The sequence below is a fragment of the Rhea americana genome, unplaced genomic scaffold (genome assembly GCF_003343005.1).
Source record: "Rhea americana isolate MKP2758 unplaced genomic scaffold, rheAme1 scaffold_411, whole genome shotgun sequence".
Taxonomy (NCBI): Eukaryota; Metazoa; Chordata; class Aves; order Rheiformes; family Rheidae; genus Rhea; species Rhea americana.
The window spans coordinates 217,626-230,261 of record NW_028186548.1 but is presented as its reverse complement, the minus strand read 5'-3'; the positions used below and the strand labels follow the sequence as shown (position 1 = coordinate 230,261).

Here is a 12,636-nt window from a genome sequence, read left to right as displayed (position 1 = left end):
AAGGGGTCCGTTTTGCACCGCTGTGCAATCGAAGGGCGCTGGGCTCAAAAGCGAGCCGGTGTRCACGTCTCCACAGAAGGAAACTTTAACAGGGGAGCAGCCTGTATAAACAGCCATGGTGTGACAGGGTGGAGGGGGGGGGGGACCCATCCTTTTACAAAAAGAGTTAGAGGACTTAAAAACATTCGAGAGGAGGAGGGGAAACGATGGTCTGGTCTGGTTAGGGTGGGCAGCAAAAGCAGTTGTGCAAAACCAGGGGCTTGCTGTGCCCRAGGGACTGTGATTTAAAGCTCAAGGGATTTTTTTTTTTTTTTTAAAAAAAGGAAAATTGGCAATATCTCTACTCCATGCTGACATCAATTCCTAGCTTTGGGAAGGAGGGGGGGGGGAAAGGAAACTATTAGAGGTTTACTTGCTCGCGAGCTGTCAGTTTTTTCCTTCCCCTCCGCTATGACATCATTCGGCAGAGCCGGTGCCTGGTGCATCGGAGCCCRGGTCGGAGGAGGGAGCCCGACATTAGCTTGGCACCGGCAGACGCCTCCYGAAGTCAGAGAGATGGCAAAAACTCAGCAAAAAGGCGACGCAGCTTAGCGCTCTCGCCAACGAGAGCGACTCTGATCGGCCCCCGGGGACCGGCCCCCTCTCCCCTCCCCCCGTTAACCTGGGACTTCTGAGCACTTCGTGATTTCTTTGCCCGAACGAGCTACTCGCTCTTAATAACCGTGCTGCCTGTGACACTTTCATATTCTTCTGGGGCAGGAAAATAGCAGGCGTGTGTCTGATTACACTAATTTCAGCCGTAGGTACTTTAAGAGGCAGCAATATGCTACCATGAAACGTTGTTCTTAGATCTGGTTAATGCGAAAAACTTAATACAAGCAAATGGTATTAGTCAAACGCTGCAGCAATAGTTGCTACAAACAAAGTGACGTCTCTTAGCAAGCAGAGTGCACCCACAGGGTTTGCCCTCCGTCTAGTTACCCTAAACATATTACATTTACTTCATGGAAATAAATCTTTGTCCTAGGTTCTCCGCAACTGTTTTAACACATGTAACTGAAAAAAAAAATTGACAACTGCTGCTCATGCCGTAACGATCAACCGCCCGATCTATTTTGCTTCTACCACCATCGTGCTGCTGAGCCTTTAAACTGTTTTAACGAAAACCAGTCGTGATACAAATCAGATTATTCCTGATCCCACATCTGAGAAGGTGTTTTAAGAACGGCGCTTCTCCTCACAAAGATGCTTATTGCAGTTTAAACCCGGGATCTGTTAGCGCAGCGGACGACCCTCGCGGCCCTAACGAGCTCCGGGTAAGGGAGGCAGCCCCCGTGGCAGACGCCGACTTGCTGCGCGAAGGGACCTTTGAAACCTCCGGGTGGATCAGTAATGAACGGGGAGCTCGTCCAAGCCGCGCCGCCGGCGTCCCGGGCACTCCGGCTCGCCCCGCCAAGGGGAGAGGTCGTCGGCTTTAAGATCCCTCACGAATTCGGGCCGGAGCCRGGGCAGAGCGCTACGACTTGGCTCCGGAGGTGACAAACTCCTGAGACCGTAGATTGTTTGAGAGGAACAAATAAAATCGTGGCGATTGCCCAAGATAAAAGTACATCTGTGCTGGCTGTGATGTGGTATCAAAGGGCAGCAATTAGTCCATTTTGACTATAAGGTAGCACACCGTCTTAACGAGCTGAGGGCAAGCACCTCCCTGGAGGGCAGGGCAGCCGCGCTTGCCAAATCTTTGAAGTACAGAGCTTTCCTAACTAACGTCGCTTTGCTCTTCCCTGGGTTGTTTGAGCGAGCCGTCCCATTATCCAGGCTCCAACGTCTCCGCTGAGATCAAGAACGCTCCCGGAAGCGGCAGGCTGCATTTYGCGGGAACGTCGCTGGCGCTACGGCATCGTCTCCTAATGGCTGCGCGTGGATTTAAGTAAGCGGCAAGAGGAATCTGCCTTGCAGGGCTTTGCGTGTCAGAGCTTTTGCCCGTCATGACTCCGCGGCCAACTAGGAACAGACCTGCCGCCAGCCCGCCTGCTGCAAGACAACAGCCGCGCGGTTCATCGACGCCAACTTTACAGCAAGCAGCTTCAGCGGCTCTGGAAGTACCGTCGGTAAAGAGACCTTTCGGCAGAAGGTCTTTCAAAGTTGCTCCCCTTTGCAAGGCTTCTCCGCTCGCTGAACACAGCACCGTGCTTCTCCCTGCCCTAGGTGGAAGATGTGGGAATTGTTGCACTAATGCACAACTGGGGGGGGGGAGCACTAAAATATCCCAGTTGCAATTACAACCATTCTCTTTTTTAATGCAAAGCAGCAAAACACCAGAACAGCTCCCTTCAAATCTTGCTAGCTGCAATATGATATATATATATAAAAAAAGGAAGTAGTCCATCTTAACAGCTTGTTAATACTGTAACATTCAATGCTCATGCAAAGGGGAAACCAAAAGCCTCATTTTGACATTAACTGAAGAGAATTTGCTGCGCAACTTTCTTTTCTTTACAGTCCACAGATGATTTTGGAAAGTTCAAATCCCAGAGCAGGACGTTTCCTTGTGGACTGCATGCACAGGAATACGTTTAAAMGTAACGCTCGCAGAGGGCAGTCTGGGCAGGCCTTTCTGGAACGCGCTCCTGCAGGCTCCGATCTCTCCTCCGGGGAAGAGCCAGAACGAACCACGGCCATTGGTCAAAACACTCCAGCGGAGAAGGGAGGAAAGATTCGACATTACAGTTTCCTTCTGCCATCTGAAGCTTGTTTCCTTATCCATTAAGTAGGGGATAGCTGTGCGGGGACTGAGAGCTACACACGTAACACGGCTCTAGATCAAACCCTTCAAGGTACTATGAGGAACAAAATAAAACCATTTGATCAGTCAGGACTTGAATTTAAGCTTACCTGTATTTACTAGTGCAGCAATCGGTCTTGAAGTCACACAGTAAACCCTGCTGTTAAGATTTTTCACATTTTATTATGAATGCGTAAGGTACTGATGATAATAACGTTAACCTGCCTAAGCTTTAACTTGCACTAATTTAATTTTGATTCTCTGAATTTAACTTATGGCAGTATACCAATACAGCTGCTCTGGATATCCCGATAATTGTATTTTATTGGAATACAAGCAGCTTTTTTTTTTTTTTTTTTTCATGAAATAGGTACAGCTACCATTTCAACTTTGAAAGGCTTTTTCTTCATTATAACAGTAAAAACACCTCTCTCTCTCTTTTTTTTTTTTTTTTTTTTTTTTAAGAGGAAAATCTCTGGCACAGTTAACTCTATAGAAGAAAGAGTGCTTTATACCCCCCACCAACATGGCCATCGCCTAACAGCCTGTTTTAACAGTCAGCTTTTGGTCGATCTGCAACATATTGAACTTTATCAGGTTTGGGCTCTTCATGTTCTCTCATTTCCTGCTCCCAGCCTTAAAAAAAAAGAAAAAAAAAAGAAAATTAAAAAAAGTCCAAAAATCCCATCCACTCGGTTAAGCACAAGACATGTGGCTCAAACTAAATACACTTTTTAGTTTGGCAAAATCAACTTAAAATTAGACCTTCAGCTCTTATGTGTATGCTAAGCTAGAGATGACAATAAACCTCTGCAGCTTTGGAAATGCAGTAATTCCTAAAACATAAAGCGCCAGAGTTCAGAAACTAGTGAAGCAACATGGAAGTCAAGGAGCCTACAACTTGTCAGCAGAGAGATTTCAACAAAGCACCCTCTTGGAAGAAAAACTGCAAGCACATAAATGTAAAATATCGTTTTGTAACTGGAAAAATTCCACATTTCACAGCGCAATCTGCACTTAAAGCAGAAGCCTCCAAAAGCTGCTTGTTTTACATCTAAACCAAGTTCCAATAATACCAGAGGATAAGCTGGCATTATCTCCTTTTTGTAGGGGGAAGGAAACGTGGCCGAGTAACTTGCTTCAAGAAACTCAGGCTGTAACAAGCAGGAACTCAGCCCAGATCCCGTCTCCCATTTCTACACTCAAAAGCAAACACCCTAAAATATGAGTTAGCAGCGTACTATTTACCTTCTGCTGTGTACAGATGCACAGGAAAAGACACTTACCATCTACAGGCTGTCACAATTCTCACAGTTCACCAGGAAACTGAACTTAGAAGATCCTCTCACCTCCAAAACTGCCTACCACTACTTCCAAGCAACCACACATTTTCTGAGTTTGCACAAGGAAAAAAAAAAAGGGCAAAAAAAAAGAAGGAAAAAAAAAGAAGCACTCAATTATTTCCACAGCCCTCGTTTCCAACAGCTAGAGGAATGACATTTATAACTCAATGACATCGTTTGCTCCGGTTTATTATCAGCTTGAAAAGTTACCAATTCAGCCCCAGGATCAGGCAAGCACTTTTATTTTTAAGGCTCTACAAGTGACACAGTGATAATTGCTGCCTTGGCACACAGCAGCAGGAGAGCGGAAGCCATATTAACTGCGATCCACTGGATTCAGCAAGCGAGAACTCCCTGCGGAAACCCGGCCGTAGTTTGGCCGAAACGTGTGAAACAAAGGATTAAATTTTAGGGATTATTTTTCAGATACGGCATATCAAAACGGTGTTGTGTAACTGTGCAGCAGGCAACGAGCAGCTTCCACCCTTCCAGGAAAACATGTTTCTAACCCAAATTTCGCTTTCAATATAAAATTACGCTGTTCCTCCCCGCTTTGTTCCTACTGGGTGTCGATCACAAACCAGCTCCGCAATGATCTCAGGCCGCTGCGGCGGCATCACGTCGAACAGACAAGCTTTAACCCGATTTTGTTGTTGTTGTTGTTCCCCTTGGGAGGTGGTTTACGGCCGATTCCCCCAGAGCCATACGAAGAGCAGCCCGACGCAGAGCGACACCCTGGGCCCCTCGGCTGGGCAACCGCTTAAAAATGAGCCCCGGGGCCTCTAAGCTGGGTGGTGGGGGCCGGGTGGGCACAGAGACCCTCGGCGGCGCCCCTCGACCTCCGCGGGGCACCGAGCCCGGGACCGGGGCTTCCCTCAGCCCCGGGAGGAGGCCGCAGACCGACCCCCCCCCCCCCGTCCGTCCGTCCGTCCCGGGCAGGAGGTCGGGGGGAGGGGGGGTCCGGGGCCCCGCCCCGCTCCAAGACTAAGCGCTACCGGCAGCCCATGAGCAGCCTCCCCGCAGCGGGCGCCGGAGCCCCGGGTGAGGGGGCGGGGGAGAGGGGGAGGAACGGCCGCTGCGGGACGCGGCGCCACACGAGCGGCGGCCGCACGGCCCGGTGAGCGCCGGTCCCGCTCGCGGGGGAAGGAAGGAAGGAAGGAAGGAAGGAAGGCGCGGGCGGGCCGCCCCGCGCGCGCTCCCCAGCCCAGCTCCGCGACCCCCGCTGCTCCCGGCCGCTCTCCGCCGCCTCCTCAGTGGACAGCGGCGCCCGCGACCCGGTCTCCGCACACACAAAATGGCGCCCGGCGCTCCCCCACCGCCCGACCGGCCGCCATAGCCAGCGCCTCGGCCCGGGCGCGCTGCCGCCAATCAGGCGCCGTCGTGCTGCTGCCAGACGGCGCGGCAGAGCCAATGGCGGCGCGACCCGTTAGGGGAGGGGAGGGGCGCGCCGCCGCCAAGGAGAATTGTGGGGGATGTAGTCCGCCGCCGCGGCAGGCCGGGCTGCCCGGGCGAGCTGGAGACTCGCAGTCCCGTGATGCCGAGCGGCCCCTTCCGGGGAGCGGGGCGCGGAAGCGTTGCTATGGCGACGGGCGCGGCCGGGCCGCGGCCCCGCCGCCGGCGCGGGGCCTGCCGCTTCCTGCCGCTGCGCTCCGTGAGCGGCCGAGGAGGCGCTCGGGGCCCTGCGCGGCCCTGGCCTAGGAGTCGGCGGGGGTGGGGGGGCGCCTCCATTTCGGGGTCAGGTTTCGGCGGGGCCAGGCCCGGAGGGGGCTCCGCGAAAGGGCGCACGTCGGGCCGGCCGCTGCCTGGCTCCTAGGCGCTGCCTTCTGCCGCAGCCGCCTGGTGCTTCACTCTTTAACGCCTCCTGCCTGCTGCGAAACCTTCCGAGCTCCGTCCGTGTCCGGCAAACCCTGGTCGGCTGCGGGCCGCCTGCATGCGCCGTGCTGGTGCGGCCCTTGCCCCAAGCGATTTGTGATTCCGCTTCTGCCTGCCGCTCCCAGGGGGAACGGAGGCTCCACCTTGCTTCTCAAGGAAAGGAGCAAGCTGGAGAGCAAAGCTTGTGGTTTTTTCCAAGCGTTTGCTCCTCAGATATTTTCCCAAAGCCTCTGATCCTGCCGCTAGCACCGGTAATGCTCCTCGCAGGCGGCCTCCCTCGCTGGTTTGTGGTTATTACAGAATCGACGCTCTCAGTGTCACAGGTTTTAAGTCTAGCAAGCCCATAACACAGTAACATGTATTTTGGCAGCACAGCAGCACTGTGTAAACAGCCAAAAAGCTTCCAAAGGAAGGCAAAAGCCTCAGACTTTCTGGGGGGGAAGTGAGGAGCAGGCTGGGCCCAGGCCTTGAGTCGGGGCCATGGGTAAGGTTGGGAAGAACTGGGAGTGGGTAATGCAGGGAGTTGGGCTGGGAAGTCTGTTGAAGCTCTTTGAAGCAAATTCTGCTATTAAAAATTAGTGTTTTTTTTTTTTTTTTTTTTGAGGAGATTGTGTAAATAAACTGTAAAATCACAAACATGTTTTTTACAATTTAATTTCAGCAGTTCCAGCTCCCCCCAAAACAGCCTACCAGTGTTCCAAAATATGTTAAAAAAAATTGTAAGGGAAGGGACTGAAGCAGTGTGTGCGTTCCCTTCCTAGAGATGCCTGTCTCTGCTTCCCTTCCCCACGTTTGGGGGAACCATTCGGAGGACGATGCTTAACTGCTTCGCTGCAAATTAAAACCTCTCCGAGCAAGGAGGCGATATTGCCCTCCCCCCCCCCCACCGCTGTCTTTTGGTGGTATCGGGGCGGTGCGCTGCAGAGGCAGCGCCAGGCCCTGGTGAACGGCTGACCTGGGGCCAAGGCAGCCCAGCCCTGCACGAGCTGGGAGCTGCAACCAGGCCAGCAACCAGCGAGAGGCCCGGACTTGCCCCGGTGTGTGGTAGGGTGGTGGTGATTGCCTGACGCTGTGCCAGGGCGGGAGAAGACACGGAAGAAAACCCCACAGTGTGCTCAGCCAGGGGGGGAAGACGGACACAGAGCTTCCAGCCTTCCAGCTTGGGCCGAGATGTTCACCAAGGTGAAGTCTGCAGTTCCACCCGGAGGGCTGCAGCATGTCCTCGAGAGGGCTTTGTCCCTGTCCCCAACCGCAGCATCAAAATCTGTGAGCCTGGTTGTGATCTTCCCAGGGGACACGATGGAGGCAGGCCCATGGATCCCCGGGACACTCTGATGCAATCACAGCCACTTTTCACCTCTCCTCTGTGCACCTTGAGCTGATGTTAAGTGATCAGGTGCCTGCCACATGCCGCTCCATTCCTAGAAGCCTGAGGATCCCCTTCTTTGGGGGGTGGTTTTGCGTGGGAAGGATGAGTTTGGCAGCTATAGCAGTGGCAACTCGAGGACACCAACCCAGAGTCCCAAACTAGTGCAGATAGCGCTTGATTCCCTGGGTGTCTCTTTGATTGGTCTCACCCTGCTTCCACGTATGACCAGAGGAAAGCTGAGCCCCAAAGCACGTCCTCGCGCTGCCCAACCAAGCTGGCTTTGCCATGCACCAGTCTTCTCCCCACTTTGTGTTATTCAGAAGGTCAGTCCAGCTGGAGCCCTGCCAGTGACGGTCACCTTGGACCCCAGGGGCAGGTCACGATGAGAACCTGCCTGCCTTGTCCTCCTCTAGGACTTCTTTCCTGGAGCTTGCTACTGCTCAGAGCAAAACATGGGCTGAGGACACTCTGCGATCTGCYGGAGCGTTGGGAATGGCCTAACACGTGTTCAAAGCACACGGAGTATCTTTAAGCACGTGAGCTGCCCCGGTGCTGTTAAGCCACGCACACACGAGCCTGCTGGCTCAGCCAAGCGGAGCTCCCGTCCCTTGGACGCTCTGTACGTGGTGAGGGACAGTGAAGCTCTCCCAGGTTCCCATTGCCCCGTGAGATTATTTTTGGCTCTTGTGATCAGAGAGACTGCTTGGAGCAGAGAAGCCGCTCTGGTAAACGGAGGGGGCTCTCCTAGCTGTTGCGCTTGGCTTTCATTAGGCCTGCAAAACCGCTCCTGAGTCCCGTGCAAGCTCGGTGCACGTTCTTGAGCCATGCGTTGCCCCTCTCCCCCCCCCCCCCCGTCGTTTTAATCCTGGTTTGCAAACTTCTTTAGACTCATCTGGGTTTGATTTTAAAGGCTCTTGCGAGCTAAAAGTGTGCAGGGAAGTGTCCCACCAGCCGGGAGGCAGGAGTGAACAGGGGCGTGCGGGCTCTGGGGACCTGCCGAGGCAGCAGATTCGGCTGCCTCCAGCGTCCTCCCGTGGCAGGACCTGCACACTTCTGGAAGGAAGATTTGAGGCCATGCACCAAAAAGGCTTAAATTGAAAGCTGGCTCAGCCGAGACACATCTCAAGTCTCCTTTCGCTCCCTGAGGTTGCTGTGACACAAGGATTTTTGGCAAAGCTACATCTGCATGTTTGCTCCATGGAATAGGAAGGTGCTGGCAGCTCTGTACTCATCTCCTTTGCTTTTTGGGGGGGCTGGAGGAGCAGAGGCAGCCCCAGGAGCGGCCGGGGCTGGGTGCAAAAGCATTTCGTAGCTCATCTTGCAGAGCTGGAGGGAGGTTTCAGCCCTCTCAACTACCTCCCGCTGGACAGATCTGAGGTTCAGGAGATRTTCCTCCAGCGTTCGTCGCATCAAAGCTTGGGCACAAGCTGAGCAGAGCCTGCTCGGACTTCAAGGAAAGCCGAGCATGAGCCTGCGCCCAGGGCAAAGCTTACACCGGCAGCCGCCCCCCAGAGCAGCCCCAGCGCCGCACTCGCCGCCTCCCGGCGGTGGGGCTGGCAAGGCCGTGGGGCGCAGCCGCGCTGCTGGGGCCCCGCCGGGGCACAGGCCCCGCCCACACGCCCGGCGGGCGGGCTTGGCCCCGCCCACGGTCGATGCGGAGCAGCTGGCCCCGCCCACAGCCCTCTGCGCGGCGGCTGGCTCCGCCCACAGGCCGTGCGCAGGCGCTCGGCCCCGCCCCCGGGGCATGGTGCGGCCCAGAGCCACCCCCCACTGGCCACGCCCCTCCCCATGTGGCCACGCCCCCCCACCCACAGCTGTAGCCCCACCCACCGTGGGTGTGCGAAGGGATAGGCCACGCCCACAACGGGACGCACGCCCCGCCCCCCCCTCGCCTGCCCTGGGCCAGCACGGCCGGGTCCCCACAGGGTCCCTGGGGCCCCTCTGCCCCCCGGATGTCCTTGTGTCCCCACAGGTGTCCCTGTGTCCCCACGGGCATCCCTGGTTCCCCCCCCCCCATGTCCCCATGGTGCCCTCAGGTGTCCCTTGTTTCCCCAAACCCCCGGTGTCCCCCGTGACTCCGGTGTCCCCCTGTGTCCCCATGTCCTCCATTTCCTCCAGGTGTCCCCATGCCCTCTGTGCCCCCCATGTGTCCCCATATGTCCCCATGTCCCCCCTTGCCCTCTGTGCAAGCAGGCTGTGAAACCGCTGCCCGGTCCGGGGCAAGGTCCCCGGCAGAGGTGTTTTTCCAGGTCTTTTCCTCCAAATTCCCATTTTGAAAGACAAGCACCACCCCCCCCCAGTGCCACGACATGAACCCGGTTCCCGGGAGCCCAGGAAGGTCACTGGCTGCAGCAGTCCCGATCCTTTTGTCCCCCCCTCGCCCTGCGGATCAGGCCATCTTGATCAAATTCATCATTTAATCAATAAAACTAAATTTCCTCCTACCCAAACCCACCAGCCATCCCCTCCGGATGAGGCTGGGAACAACCACACCGAGCGGGAATTCCCCCTCACCCCCGCCCCCCACCGCCACCAGCCGGGGTGCCGGCAGCCGAACGTGAGCCGCCGGCATGGAAAGCATCCGCCGCGTTCGYGTTCAACGGGAGCGACAGCCTGGCGGGCAAATGCACGCAGGCGACCGCGGTGGCCGGAAAAAAATCCACCCCGGAGCCCTCGGGCAGCCTCGCCGGCACCGTCTTTGCCTGGTGCCACCCCTGCCTGGCTGCAGGGTGCCCGTGATTGGCATTGGGGCCCCCTCAGCCCGTGCAGCCCCTCGTGCAGCCCCTCGGCAGTACGGCAGCAGGAGGGAACGGCCACACCGGTGTCCCACGCGGCACCAGGGTGTGGGCTGGGCTGGGGATGTTCCTGCACTGGGACTAGGGGCACAGGGATGACCCCATGGTGGGACCAGGGGCACRAGGTTGGGCTCGGGGATATGCCCATGGTGGGTCCTGGGACATGGGACCAGGCTTGGGGACATCTTCATGGTGGGACCAGGGGCATGGGCTGGGCTCAGGGATGTCCCCATGTTGGGACCAGGGGCATGGGACTGGGTTTGGAGATGTTCCCATGGTGGGAGCAGGGGCACGAGACTGGGCTCAGGGACGTCCCCATAGTGGGACCTGGGGCATGGGACTGGGCTTGGAGCTGGCCCTGTGGTGGGACCATGGGCACACGTCAGGCTCAGAGGTGTCTCCGTGGTGGGACCAGGGGCAGAGGCTTGGGGGGGCCTGGGGAGCTGCCACAGCAACAACGTCCCTGCTTGGCTGTGGGGCAGCAGCGGGTGGCCGCGCCCTGCTATGGGGCGGCCATGGGGCGGCTATGCCCTGCTGCCAGCGCTTTCCTCCAGTGCTTTGGTGGGGCCAAGACTCCGCTGCGGCTCGTCCTGGCAGACGGAGACAAATTGATCAGGGAAGCGGGAATTAGCAGCAGGAATTAGCAGCACAGAGCGCAGGCTGAGCGGCGCCCCGGCCGGCGGCGCAGGCCGCTTTCCCGGGCCTCCGAGCGCTTTAATGGAAGTGAAGTGCCACGAATGGCATTTGGGAGCCCCTMAAAAATCACCCCTTAGACTCCCAAACCCCTCATGCTCCGTGGCTCAAAGCCACGGGCTCGCCGGCAGTGGTGCTGGGAAAGCACGGGTGAGGGGAAACCGCGTCGTGGTGCCTGCGAAACCCCAGCGATCCGGAAGGGCTGCGATCGGGCAAATCAGCACCAAGGGGAATACGAACTCACCTGGGTGAAACTCGGGCACGAGAGAAACCTCGGCACATGGAGCGATGAAATAACACGAATTAATAACTGAAGGTGTTTCCAAGCCGGAGGGTTTTCTGCTGAATATTCTGATTTAAAGAGTGTTGGACAAAAYATAGATGCTGGCTTTAAAAAAAAGCAAGGGCTCAAACCGGGATCCTGGGTCGCTGTCCCTAACCATCCCCGGGACGGAGAGGCCGGGATGAAGCCGGTGGGGCTCGCGGCCACCCCGCTCCGTCGCTGCCAGCGAGCYGGAGGTCCCCGGCGTGCGCTGCTGCAGCAGTCGATATCCCCGGGGCGGTCACAGGCGTCACCGAGCAGAGCTGCTGCCGTKCCCAGGGCCGGCCCTGGACTTTGGGCGCGGGAGCGGCGGCTGCTGCCAGCGCCAGCAGAGTCCCCGGTGGCCAGCACCTGCCGGCACCTGCAGGTAACGATGGGCTCCCAAGGGGTCACCAAACAGGGCCGGGCACGGGCACGGGCGCGCCAGCGCCTGCCGTGGTACCTCCGCGCCAGCCACGCAGGGCTGCGGGCACCTGCTGGGCCAAATCGCGGTTATTCCTGTTTTGAGGGGGAAACTGAGGCACGGCAACATGCTYGGCGCTAGGCAGGCTGCAGAACCCACGCGTCCTGCTCGCTTGGGCTCTGGCTGTTCCACAGGTCTCCAGCCCGCCCGGGAGAGAAAAAACTCTGGAGCTGGCGGAGGAGACACTGCCAAACGCCGGCACCAGGCGTTTTGGCAGCCCTCGGGCTCAGAAGCAGGGGGAGTTTGCAGCCCCCCCCCCCCGCCGCTCACCCCCACTCCATGGCAAACGTCTTCAGCTCCCTGTGCCCAGCACGGGGCAGAGCTCGCCGCAGGGGTGCAGCCAGCACCGAGGCAGGGTTTGCTGGGAGAGCAATTGCTCTCTCAGGATGCCGGCTGCAGGTGGAGCCAGAAATAGGGAGAGCAGGTGGGGGAACCCACCCATGGGTGGGGAGGACGAGGTGGGGGCTGCTCCCCAGGGCGGTGCTACCGGCAGCTGGCCTAGAGCCCAAAAGCAGAGGTGTCAGTRCAGCACTCAAACCTGGAGTGGCTCTGAGGTCTGTATCCATGGTGGGAATGGGGATCTAGATACCAGGATCCTGCCTGCTCCTCCTGGTGCAGGGCTGTGCACTTTGCTGCTGCCTCCCCTGTGCCATGCAACGAGGTGGGTCAGGCCTCTGCGGACCCCTCTGTGCTTTTGGCTGGGCTGCGTCTCCAGCCAAGATCCGTTTGTCGTGGGCCTAAAGCCCCCATTCAGACTCTGTGTTGGGTGGCTGGGACCAGGCCCGCGGAGACAGGCACCGGCTCAGGGAGGGCGGTGGAGGTTGCGTGGCCACTGGCCAGCTCGGCAGCGCTGCCTGTGCCAGGATGTGTTTATCCCCGTGCCGGGAAACTGGACAAGGGGAAATGCTCCATTGTGCCTGAGAAGGAAAGGGAGCAGAGAGCGAGGGCTCTTCCTCACACTGCCGCTCCGGTGCGGGAGAGAGGTTCCCGGCTG

At 57.5% G+C, this 12,636-nt stretch overlaps 1 long non-coding RNA gene across 1 annotated transcript; it reads right to left on the bottom strand.

Moving 5' to 3' along the window:
* Positions 1-2,210: 2,210 nt before the first annotated feature.
* Positions 2,211-5,466, bottom strand: LOC146590312 (uncharacterized). Its single transcript, XR_014897031.1, has 3 exons — positions 4,072-5,466; positions 3,301-3,421; positions 2,211-2,945 (listed from the first exon to the last, which is right to left on the bottom strand). It is a non-coding gene; the product is annotated as an uncharacterized LOC146590312 (long non-coding RNA).
* Between the last annotated feature and the right edge of the window lie 7,170 nt (positions 5,467-12,636).